Source organism: Petromyzon marinus, chromosome 82 (genome assembly GCF_048934315.1).
Source record: "Petromyzon marinus isolate PM22_M1 ecotype Great Lakes invasive population chromosome 82, UKy_Petmar_22M1.pri1.0, whole genome shotgun sequence".
In the NCBI taxonomy this organism is placed as follows: Eukaryota; Metazoa; Chordata; class Hyperoartia; order Petromyzontiformes; family Petromyzontidae; genus Petromyzon; species Petromyzon marinus.
In genome coordinates, this window is record NC_133747.1 from 4240246 (window position 1) to 4252580 (window position 12335).

A 12335-nucleotide genomic window follows, 5' to 3' on the forward strand; every position below is an offset into this window, starting at 1 on the left:
GGGGGTAGTGGGGGGAGGGGGGAGTGGGGGGGAGTGGGGGGAGGGGGTAGTGGGGGTAGTGGGGGGAGGGAGAGAGGGAGAGAGAAAGGCGAAGGAGAGAAATAAAAAAATAAGAGTGGAGAGCGAAATAGTGGGGGGAGAGAGAGAGAGAGACACGGGGAGAGAGAGAGACACGGGGAGAGAGAGAGACACGGGGAGAGAGAGAGAGACACGGGGAGAGAGAGAGACACGGGGAGAGAGACAAGGGGAGAGAGAGACACGGGGGGAGAGAGACACGGGGGGAGAGAGACACGGGGAGAGAGAGAGACACGGGGAGATTGAGAGAGACACGGGGGGAGAGAGACACGGGGGTAGAGACACGGGGGGAGAGAGACACGGGGAGAGAGAGACACGGGGAGAGAGAGACACGGGGAGAGAGAGACACGGGGAGAGAGAGACACGGGGAGAGAGAGAGAGACACGGGGGGAGAGAGACACGGGGAGAGAGAGACACGGGGAGAGAGAGACACGGGGAGAGAGAGACACTGGGAGAAAGAAACACGGGGAGAGAGAGACACGGGGAGAGAGAGACACGGGGAGAGAGAGACACGGGGAGAGAGAGACACGGGGAGAGAGAGAGACACGGGGAGAGAGAGACACGGGGAGAAAGAGACACGGGGAGAGAGAGAGACACGGGGAGAGAGAGACACGGGGAGAGAGAGAGACACGGGGAGAGAGAGACACGGGGAGAGAGACACGGGGAGAGAGAGACACGGGGAGAGAGATACGGGGAGGGAAACACGGGGAGAGAGAGACACGGGGAGAGAGAGAGACACGGGGAGAGAGAGAGACACGGGGAGAGAGACACGGGGAGGGAGACACGGGGAGAGAGAGACACGGGGAGAGAGAGAGACACGGGGAGAGAGAGACACGGGGAGAGAGACACGGGGAGGGAAACACGGGGAGAGAGAGACACGGGGAGAGAGAGAGACACGGGGAGAGAGAGACACGGGGGGAGAGAGAGACACGGGAGAGAGAGAAACACGGGGAGAGAGAGAGACACGGGGAGAGAGAGAGACACGGGGAGAGAGAAATACGGGGAGAGAGACACGGGGAGAGAGAGACACGGGGAGAGAGAGACACGGGGAGAGAGAGACACGGGGAGAGAGAGACACGGGGGGGAGAGACACGGGGAGAGAGACACGGGGAGAGACACGGGGGGAGAGAGACACGGGGAGAGAGAGACACGGGGAGAGAGAGACATGGGGAGAGAGATACACGGGGAGAGAGAGAGACGGGGAGGGAGACACGGGGAGAGAGAGACACGGGGAAAGAGAGAGACACGGGGAGAGACACGGGGAGAGAGAGACACGGGGGGAGAGAGAGACACGGGGAGAGAGAGACACGGGGAGAGAGCGAGAGACACGGGGAGAGAGAGACACGGGGAGTGAGAGACACGGGGAGAGAGAGACACGGGGAGAGAGAGACACGGGGAGAGAGAGACACGGGGAGAGAGAGACACGGAGAGAGAGAGACACGGGGAGAGAGAGACACGGGGAGAGAGACACGGAGAGAGACACGGAGATAGAGGCACGGAGAGAGACACGGGGAGAGAGAGACACGGGGAGAGAGAGACACGGGGAGAGAGAGACACGGGGGGAGAGAGAGAGAGACACGGGGGGAGAGAGACACGGGGAGAGAGACACGAGGAGAGAGAGACACGGGGAGAGAGAGACACGGGGAGAGAGAGACACGGGGGGAGAGAGAGAGAGAGACGGGGAGAGAGAGACACGGGGAGAGAGACACGAGGAGAGAGAGACACGGGGAGAGAGAGACACGGGGAGAGAGAGACACTGGGAGAGAGAAACACGGGGAGAGAGAGACACGGGGAGAGAGAGACACGGGGAGAGAGAGACACGGGGAGAGAGAGACACGGGGAGAGAGAGACACGGGGAGAGAGAGAGACACGGGGAGAGAGAGACACGGGGAGAAAGAGACACGGGGAGAGAGAGAGACACGGGGAGAGAGAGACACGGGGAGAGAGAGACACGGGGAGAGAGAGAGACACGGGGAGAGAGAGACACGGGGAGAGAGACACGGGGAGAGAGAGACACGGGGAGAGAGAGACACGGGGAGAGAGAGACACGGGGAGAGAGAGACACGGGGAGAGACATGGGGAGAGAGAGACGGGGGGGAGAGAGAGACACGTGGAGAGAGAGAGACACGGGGAGAGAGCGAGAGACACGGAGAGAGAGAGAGACACGGGGAGAGAGAGACACGGGGAGAGAGAGACACGGGGAGACACGGGGAGAGAGAGACACGGAGAGAGAGAGACACGGGGAGAGAGAGACACGGGGAGAGAGACACACGGGGAGAGACACGGAGAGAGAGACACGGGGAGAGAGAGAGACACGGGGAGAGAGAGAGACACGGAGAGAGAGACACGGGGAGAGAGAGACACGGGGAGAGAGAGACACGGGGAGAGAGACACGGGGGGAGAGAGACATGGGGGGAGAGAGACACGGGGAGAGAGAGAGACACGGGGGGAGAGAGACATGGGGGGAGAGACACGGGGGGAGACAGACACGGGGAGAGAGAGACACGGGGAGAGAGAGACACGGGGAGAGAGAGACACGGGGAGAGACAGACACGGGGAGAGAGAGACACGGGGGGAGAGAGACACGGGGAGAGAGACACGGGGGGAGAGAGACACGGGGAGAGAGAGACACGGGGAGAGAGAGACACGGGGAGAGAGAGACACGGGGGGAGAGAGACACGAGGAGGGAGAGACACGGGGAGAGAGAGACACGGGGAGAGACTCGGGGGGAGAGAGACACGGGGAGAGAGAGACACGGGGAGAGAGAGACACGGGGAGAGAGACACGGGGGGAGAGAGACACGGGGAGAGAGAGACACGGGGAGATAGAGACACGGGGAGAGAGAGACACGGGGAGAGAGAGACACGGGGGGAGAGAGACACGAGGAGGGAGAGACACGGGGAGAGAGAGACACGGGGAGAGACACGGGGGGAGAGAGACACGGGGAGAGAGAGACACGGGGAGAGAGAGACACGGGGAGAGAGAGAGAGACACAGAGAGACTTTTGACTTTTAAACAACTTTTATTGCCTCCAGCAGCAACAGCGCTGGAGGTGATTTCGACATGAAACACAAAGTCACCAGCAACACAAACCACCACCACTATCACCACCACTACCACCACCACCACTACTACCACTACCACCACCACTACCACCACCACTACCACCACCACTACCACCACCATCTCCACTACCACCACTATCACCACCACTACCACCACCACCACTACTACCACTACCACCACCACTACCACCACCACTAACACCACGACTACCACCACCACCCCCACCACCACTACCACCACCACTACCACCACTACCACCCCCCACTACCACCACCACTACCAACACCACTACCACCACCACCACCACCACCACTACCACCACCACCACCACCACCACTACCACCCCCCCACTACCACCACCCCCACCACCACCACCACCACTACCACCCCCCACTACCACCACCACTACCACCACCACCACCACCACCCCCACCACCACTACCACCACCACCACCACTACCACCACCACCCCCACCACCACTACCACCACCACCACCACCACCCCCCACTACCACCACCACTACTACCACTACCACCCCTACCCCACACCCCACTACCACCACCACTACCACCACCACCACCACCCCCACCACCACTACCACCACCACCACCACCACTACCACCACCACCCCCACCACCACTACCACCACCACCACCACCACCCCCCACTACCACCACCACTACCACCACCACTACTACCACCACCACCACCACCACCACACAACCATCAACACCACCACCACCACTACCTCCCCCCACTACCACCACCACTACCAACACCACTACCACGACCACCACCCCCCACTACCACCACCACCACCACCACCCCACACCCCTACCAGTTTCCTGAAGATTTCCCCCAAGAGGCGGTAAATGTTGAGTTTGAGTCGCCAGCAGCGGTTAGCACCGGCGGGGCAAGATCCTCCCCCCACCGGCATCGCGGGTAAAGTCACCGAGTCCGTTACCACCCCGACTCACCGGCACTGTGGTAAAGTCGCCGAGTCCGTTACCACCCCGACCCACCGGTACAGCGGTAAAGTCGCCGAGTCCGTTACCACCCCGACTCACCGGCACTGTGGTAAAGTCACCGAGTCCGTTACCACCCCGACTCACCGGCACTGTGGTAAAGTCACCGAGTCCGTTACCACCCCGACCCACCGGCACTGTGGTAAAGTCACCGAGTCCGTTACCACCCCGACTCACCGGCACTGTGGTAAAGTCACCGAGTCCGTTACCACCCCGACCCACCGGCACTGTGGTAAAGTCGCCGAGTCCGTTACCACCCCGACTCACCGGCACTGTGGTAAAGTCACCGAGTCCGTTACCACCCCGACCCACCGGCACTGTGGTAAAGTCACCGAGTCCGTTACCACCCTGCCACCAGTACAGCGGTAAAGTCACGATGGCAACGTGCGGCACGCCGATCTCTACTGGGGATCACCGCAGCCTTCGGCTAACGGGACGCGGGGACTAACTTTGGGCGTTTGTCTCCGACCGAGGGAGCGGTCGCGATGAATGAGGTGGGTGGGTGGTGGTGGGTGGGTGGGTGGTGGGTGGGTGGTGGGTGGTGTGGAGGGAGAGAGAGTAACGGCCTGACTCCGGTTCGTATTCTTAGCTCTCTTTCGGTAAAGTCACCACCAAGTAGAAAGGGAAACAATAAAATAAAAATAAAATAAACACAATAAAATTATTGTAAAACAATTAAAATTATTATTCTTGGTTCTTTGGGTAAAGTCACCACCAAGTAGAAGGGAAACAATAAAATAATAAAAATATAAAACACAATAAAATTATTATTCTTGGTTCTTTGGGTAAAGTCACCACCACGTAGAAGGGAAACAATAAAATAATAAAAATATAAAATAATAAAAATATAAAACAATTAAATTATTATTCTTGGTTCTTTGGGTAAAGTTACCACCACGTAGAAGGGAAACAATAAAATAAAAAAAATAATAAACACAATAAAATTATTGTAAAACAATAAAATTATTATTCTTGGCTCTTTGGGTAAAGTCACCACCAAGTAGATAGGGAAACAATAAAATAATAAAAATTATAAAACACAATAAAATTATTGTAAAACAATTAAAATTATTATTCTTGGTTCTTTGGGTAAAGTCACCACCAAGTAGAAGGGAAACAATAAAATAATAAAAATATAAAACACAATAAAATTATTGTAAAACAATACAATTATTATTCTTGGCTCTTTGGGTAAAGTCACCACCACGTAGAAGGGAAACAATAAAATAATAAAAATATAAAATAATAAAAATATAAAACAATAAAATTATTATTCTTGGTTCTTTGGGTAAAGTCACCACCAAGTAGAACGGAAACAATAAAATAATAAAAAATTATAAAACAATAAAATTATTGTAAAACAATTAAATTATTATTCTTGGTTCTTTGGGTAAAGTCACCACCACGTAGATAGGGAAACAATAAAATAATAAAAATATAAAACAATAAAATTATTGTAAAACAATAAAATTATTATTCTTCGTTCTTTGGGTAAAGTCACCACCACGTTAGAAGGGAAACAATAAAATAATAAAAATTATAAAACAATAAAATTATTGTAAAACAATTAAAAGTATTATCCTTGGTTCTTTGGGTAAAGTCACCACCACGTAGAAGGGAAACAATAAAATAATAAAAATATAAAACACAATAAAATTATTATTCTTGGTTCTTTGGGTAAAGTCACCACCACGTAGAAGGGAAACAATAAAATAATAAAAATATAAAATAATAAAAATATAAAACAATTAAATTATTATTCTTGGTTCTTTGGGTAAAGTCACCACCACGTAGAAGGGAAACAATAAAATAAAAAAAAATAAACACAATAAAATTATTGTAAAACAATAAAATTATTATTCTTGGCTCTTTGGGTAAAGTCACCACCAAGTAGATAGGGAAACAATAAAATAATAAAAATTATAAAACACAATAAAATTATTGTAAAACAATTAAAATTATTATTCTTGGTTCTTTGGGTAAAGTCACCACCAAGTAGAAGGGAAACAATAAAATAATAAAAATATAAAACACAATAAAATTATTGTAAAACAATAAAATTATTATTCTTGGCTCTTTGGGTAAAGTCACCACCACGTAGAAGGGAAACAATAAAATAATAAAAATATAAAATAATAAAAATATAAAACAATAAAATTATTATTCTTGGTTCTTTGGGTAAAGTCACCACCAAGTAGAACGGAAACAATAAAATAATAAAAAATTATAAAACAATAAAATTATTGTAAAACAATTAAATTATTATTCTTGGTTCTTTGGGTAAAGTCACCACCACGTAGATAGGGAAACAATAAAATAATAAAAATATAAAACAATAAAATTATTGTAAAACAATAAAATTATTATTCTTCGTTCTTTGGGTAAAGTCACCACCACGTTAGAAGGGAAACAATAAAATAATAAAAATTATAAAACAATAAAATTATTGTAAAACAATTAAAATTATTATCCTTGGTTCTTTGGGTAAAGTCACCACCACGTAGAAGGGAAACAATAAAATAATAAAAATATAAAACAATAAAATTATTGTAAAACAATAAAAATTTTATTCTTGGTTCTTTGGGTAAAGTCACCACCACGTAGAAGGGAAACAATAAAATAATAAAAATATAAAACAATAAAATTATTGTAAAACAATAAAATTATTATTCTTGGTTCTTTGAGTAAAGTCACCACCACGTAGAAGGGAAACAATAAAATAATAAAAATATAAAACACAATAAAATTATTGTAAAACAATAAAATTATTATTCTTGGTTCTTTGAGTAAAGTCACCACCACGTAGAAGGGAAACAATAAAATAATAAAAATTATAAAACAATAAAAATTCTCACGGACGTTTCGACTTTACCGAAAGAATCAAGAATATTAACTTTTTAAATTAAAGCTTTCGTGACTGCAGGGAAAAATAAAATAATCAAATAAATATTAAACAATAATAAAAATTGCTCATGGACGTTTCGACCGTGACACAAACGGTCATCATCAGGTGTGTCGGTTTGCATTAATTTATTTACTTTTAAACGGTGTATTTATTTATTTATAAAAAACGTCAGCGCCACGTGCAGCGATTTGGCATTTTATTTAGAAGGACGAGTCCATCTATGCTCTGAAAAGAGGAGGGGGGAGACGAAAAATTAATGTATGCTGTCTGAAAGCCACCGTAAGCATGAACAATCAATTAAGACCTGAAATGGTTAATCTCTCATGGTAGCCAGATGGGTTACAAAGGTAAGCCGTCTGGCTACCATGAGAGATTCGTTCATGAGGCTATCCACATATACAAGCACAGACACAATTTCAACCGAGAAGATGGATTCTGGGCTTAGCAATCATTGGAAGGATTTGATAAAACCATTTCGGGTCTTAATTGATTAGTTCACGCTTACGGTGGCTTTCAGACAGCATACATTAAATTTTTCGTCTCCCCCCTCCTCTTTTCAGAACATAGATGGACTCGTCCTTCTAAATAAACTGTCAAATCGCTGCGCGTGGAGCTGACGTTTTTTGTAAATAAATACAACGTTTAAAAATAAATAAATTAATGTTAACCGACACACCTGATGACGACCGTTTGTGTTACGGTGGAAACGTCCGTGACAATTTTTTTTATTGTTTTATATTTTTATTATTTTATTGTTTCCCTTCAACGTGGTGGTGACTTTACCGAAAGAGAGCTAAGAATGCGAATCACTGCAGTCACGAAAGCTTTAAATCAAAAAGTTAATATTCTTGATTCTTTCGGTAAAGTCGAAACGTCGTGAGATATTTATTGTTTTATAATTGTATTATTTTATTGTTCCGCTTCTAACGTGGTGGTGACTTTACCCAAAGAACCAAGAATAATAATTTTATTGTTTTACAATAATTTTATTGTGTTTTATATTTTTATTATTTTATTGTTTCCCTTCTACGTGGAGGTGACTTTACCGAAAGAGAGCTAAGAATACGAATCACTGCAGTCACGAAAGCTTTAAATCAAAATTTGTCTCCGGTTCGTCGTCCGGTACGGTCGGCCCGGTCCCCCCCCCGCTCTCGAGGGGTAGGCCGACGTTCGCCACAGCAGCCTCGGAGCTTCGGCGGCTCGGCCGGAGGAGGAGGAGGAGGGGGGTAGAGGGGGAGGAGACAAAGGAGGAGGGTGGAGGAGGGATGAGGATGAGGATGAGGTGGAGGAGGAGGAGGATGAGGAGGAGGTTGAGGAGGAGGAGGATGAGGAGGAGGATAAGGAGGGGGAGACAAAGGAGGATGAGGAGGATGAGGTTGAGGAGGAGGAGGATGAGGAGGAGGAGGAGGATAAGGAGGGGGAGACAAAGGAGGATGAGGAGGATGAGGAGGAGGATGAGGATGAGGAGGGTGGAGGAGGATGAGGATGAGGGTGGAGGAGGAGGATGATGAGGAGGAGGAAGAGGAGGAGGATGAGGAGGAGGAGGAGGATGAGGAGGCGGAGGAGGCGGAGGATGAGGAGGATGAGGAGGATGAGGAGGATGAGGATGATGAGGATCAGGATGAGGAGGAGGAGGAGGGGTGGTAGTCTCCCCCCCTGGCGGTGCCGGCGATCTCGTCCCCGCGGTCTTCCGCCGGGGCCGTGTTTTTGGGGGGGTGGCCCCCCCGCACGAGGTGGGAAGAAGGCCGCCCCACGTGCCCCGCCGACGCGAGGCGTTGAGATCCCCAGGGGGTCCCTTCTCCCCCCTCTCTCTCTCTCCCCTCTCCGATCCCATGGATAGTGGCACGTCGAGGGACCGCGTGAGGCCGTGGGCCGGCAGCCGGCGCTCCGCTCCGCTCCGTTCCGCTCCGCTCCGCTCGAAGCTCGAAGCTCGGCCAAGCGTCCGGGAGGCTCCGGCGATAAGCCTGGTGGAGTACGAGCGGGCTCGGGCCCGTCAGGTAGAGCTCCTTCCCGTGTACCCCCAGGCAACCGCCCCCGCCGAATTCCTCGGCAGGGCGAGGGCCGGCGACGTCCAGGGTAGCTCCTCACGGTCGTAGGTCGGCCGCCTGACCGCCACGAGCCTGAGGCACGTGACCCTGGTGGTGGTGTCCACCCTGGTGGACGTCACCACCAGGGCCACGAGCCTGAAGCTCGTGGCCCTGGTGGTGGTGACGGTGACGTCGTCCACCAGGGCCACGAGCCTGAGGCACGTGACCCTGGTGGTGGTGACGGTGACGTCGTCCACCAGGGTCACGAACCTGAAGCTCGTGACCCTGGTGGTGGTGACGGTGACGTCATCCACCAGGGTCACGAACCTGAAGCTCGTGACCCTGGTGGTGGTGACGGTGACGTCACCACGAGTCTGAGACTCGTGACCCTGGTGGTGGTGTCCACCCTGGTGGACGTCACCACCAGGGTCAAGAGCCTGAAGATCGTGACCCTGGCGGTGGTGACGGTGACGTCGTCCACCAGGGTCACGAGCCTTAAGCTCGTGGCCCTGGTGGTGGTGACGATGACGTCACCACGAGTCTGAGACTCGTGACCCTGGTGGTGGTGTCCACCCTGGTGGACGTCACCACCACCAGGGTCACGAGCCTGAGGCACGTGACCCTGGTGGTGATGGTGACGTCGTCCACCAGGGTCACGAACCTGAAGCTCGTGACCCTGGTGGTGGTGACGGTGACGTCACCACGAGTCTGAGACTCGTGACCCTGGTGGGGAGTCACCACCAGGGTCACGAGTCTCAGACTCGCGGTGACGTCACGAGCCTGAACCTCGTGACGTCACCACCAGGGTCACGAGCTTGAGGCACGTGACCCTGGTGGTGGTGTCCACCCTGGTGGACGTCACCACCAGGGTCACGAGCCTGAGGCACGTGACCCTGGTGGTGGTGACGGTGACGTCGTCCACCAGGGTCACGAGCCTGAGGCACGTGACCCTGGCGGTGGTGACGATGACGTCACCACGAGTCTGAGACTCGTGACCCTGGTGGGGGGTCACCACCAGGGTCACGAGCTTGAGACTCGTGACTCTGGTGGTGGTGACGTCCAATGGGTCACGAGCCTGAGACTCGTGACCCTGGTGGTGACGTCATCCACCAGGGTCACGAGTCTGAGACTCGTATATAGTGTATTGACCCTGGTGAGGTCACCGCCACCAGGGTCACGAATCTGAGACTCGTGACCCTGGCGGTGGTGACGGTGACGTCGTCCACCAGGGTCACGAGCCTGAAGATCGTGACCCTGGTGGTGGTGACGGTGACGTCACCACGAGTCTGAGACTCGTGACCCTGGTGGTGGTGACGGTGACGTCACCACGAGTCTGAGACTCGTGACCCTGGTGGGGGGTCACCACCAGGGTCACGAGTCTCAGACTCGCGGTGACGTCACGAGCCTGAACCTCGTGACGTCACCACCAGGGTCACGAGCCTGAGACTCGTGACCCTGGTGGTGGTGACGGTGACGTCACCACCACCAGGGTCACGAGCCTGAGGCACGTGACCCTGGTGGTGGTGACGGTGACGTCACCACGAGTCTGAGACTCGTGACCCTGGTGGGGGGTCACCACCAGGGTCACGAGTCTCAGACTCGCGGTGACGTCACGAGCCTGAACCTCGTGACGTCACCACCAGGGTCACGAGCCTGAAGCTCGTGACCCTGGTGGTGGTGACGGTGACGTCACCACGAGTCTGAGACTCGTGACCCTGGTGGTGGTGTCCACCCTGGTGGACGTCACCACCACCAGGGTCACGAGCCTGAAGCACGTGACCCTGGTGGTGGTGACGGTGACGTCGTCCACCAGGGTCACGAGTCTGAGGCACGTGACCCTGGTGGTGGTGACGGTGACGTCACCACCGCCAGGGTCACGAGTCTGAGACTCGTGACCCTGGTGGGGGGTCACCACCAGGGTCACGAGCCTGAACTCGTGACCCTGGTGGTGACGTCATCCACCAGGGTCACGAGTCTGAGACTCGTATATAGTGTATTGACCCTGGTGAGGTCACCACCACCAGGGTCACGAATCTGAGACTCGTGACCGTGGTGACGGTGACGTCACCAGGGTCACGAGCCTGAGACTCGTGACCCTGGTGGTGGTGTCCACCCTGGTGACGTCACCACCACCATGGTCACGAGTCTGAGACTCGTGACCCTGGTGGTGGTGACATCACCACCAGGGTCACGAGTCTGAGGCTCGTGACCCTGGTGGCGGTGACGTCACCAGGGTCAATACACTATATACTACTATACACTCCTATGCACTACACTATATTAAACTACAAGTTATACACTAAAGACCACTTACATAAAGCTTTCTCCTTCACCCACAGCTCTCTCCTTCACTCACAGCTCTCTCCATCCACGGCTCTCTCCTTCACCCACAGCTCTCTCCTTCATCCACAGCTCTCTCCTTCATCCACAGCTCTCTCCTTCACCTACAGCTCTCTCCTTCACCCACAACTCTCTCCTCCATCCACAGCTCTCTCCTTCACTCACAGCTCCCTCCTTCACCCACAGCTCTCTCCTTGACTCACACCTCTCTCCTTCACCCACAGTTCTCTCCTTCACCCACAACTCTCTCCTTCACCCACAACTTTCTCCTTCACCCACAGCTCTCTCGTTCACTCACAGCTCCCTCCTCCATCCACAGCTCTCTCCTTCACCCACAGCTCTCTCCTCCATCCACAGCTCTCTCCTTCACCCACAGCTCTCTCCTTCACCCACAGCTCTCTTCTTCACCCACAGCTCTCTCCTTCACCCACAGCTCTCTCCTTCACCCACAGCTCTCCCCTCACCCACAGCTCCCTCCTTCACCCACAGCTCTCTCCTTCACCCACAGCTCTCTCCTTCACCCACAGCTCCCTCCATTACCCACGGCTCCTTCCTTCACCCACAGTTCTTTCCTTCACACACAGCGCTCTCCTTCACCCACAACTCTCTCCTCCATCCACAGCTCTCTCCTTCACTCACAGCTCCCTCCTTCACCCACAGCTCTCTCCTTGACTCACACCTCTCTCCTTCACCCACAGTTCTCTCCTTCACCCACAACTCTCTCCTTCACCCACAACTTTCTCCTTCACCCACAGCTCTCTCGTTCACTCACAGCTCCCTCCTCCATCCACAGCTCTCTCCTTCACCCACAGCTCTCTCCTCCATCCACAGCTCTCTCCTTCACCCACAGCTCTCTCCTTCACCCACAGCTCTCTCCTTCACCCACAGCTCTCTCC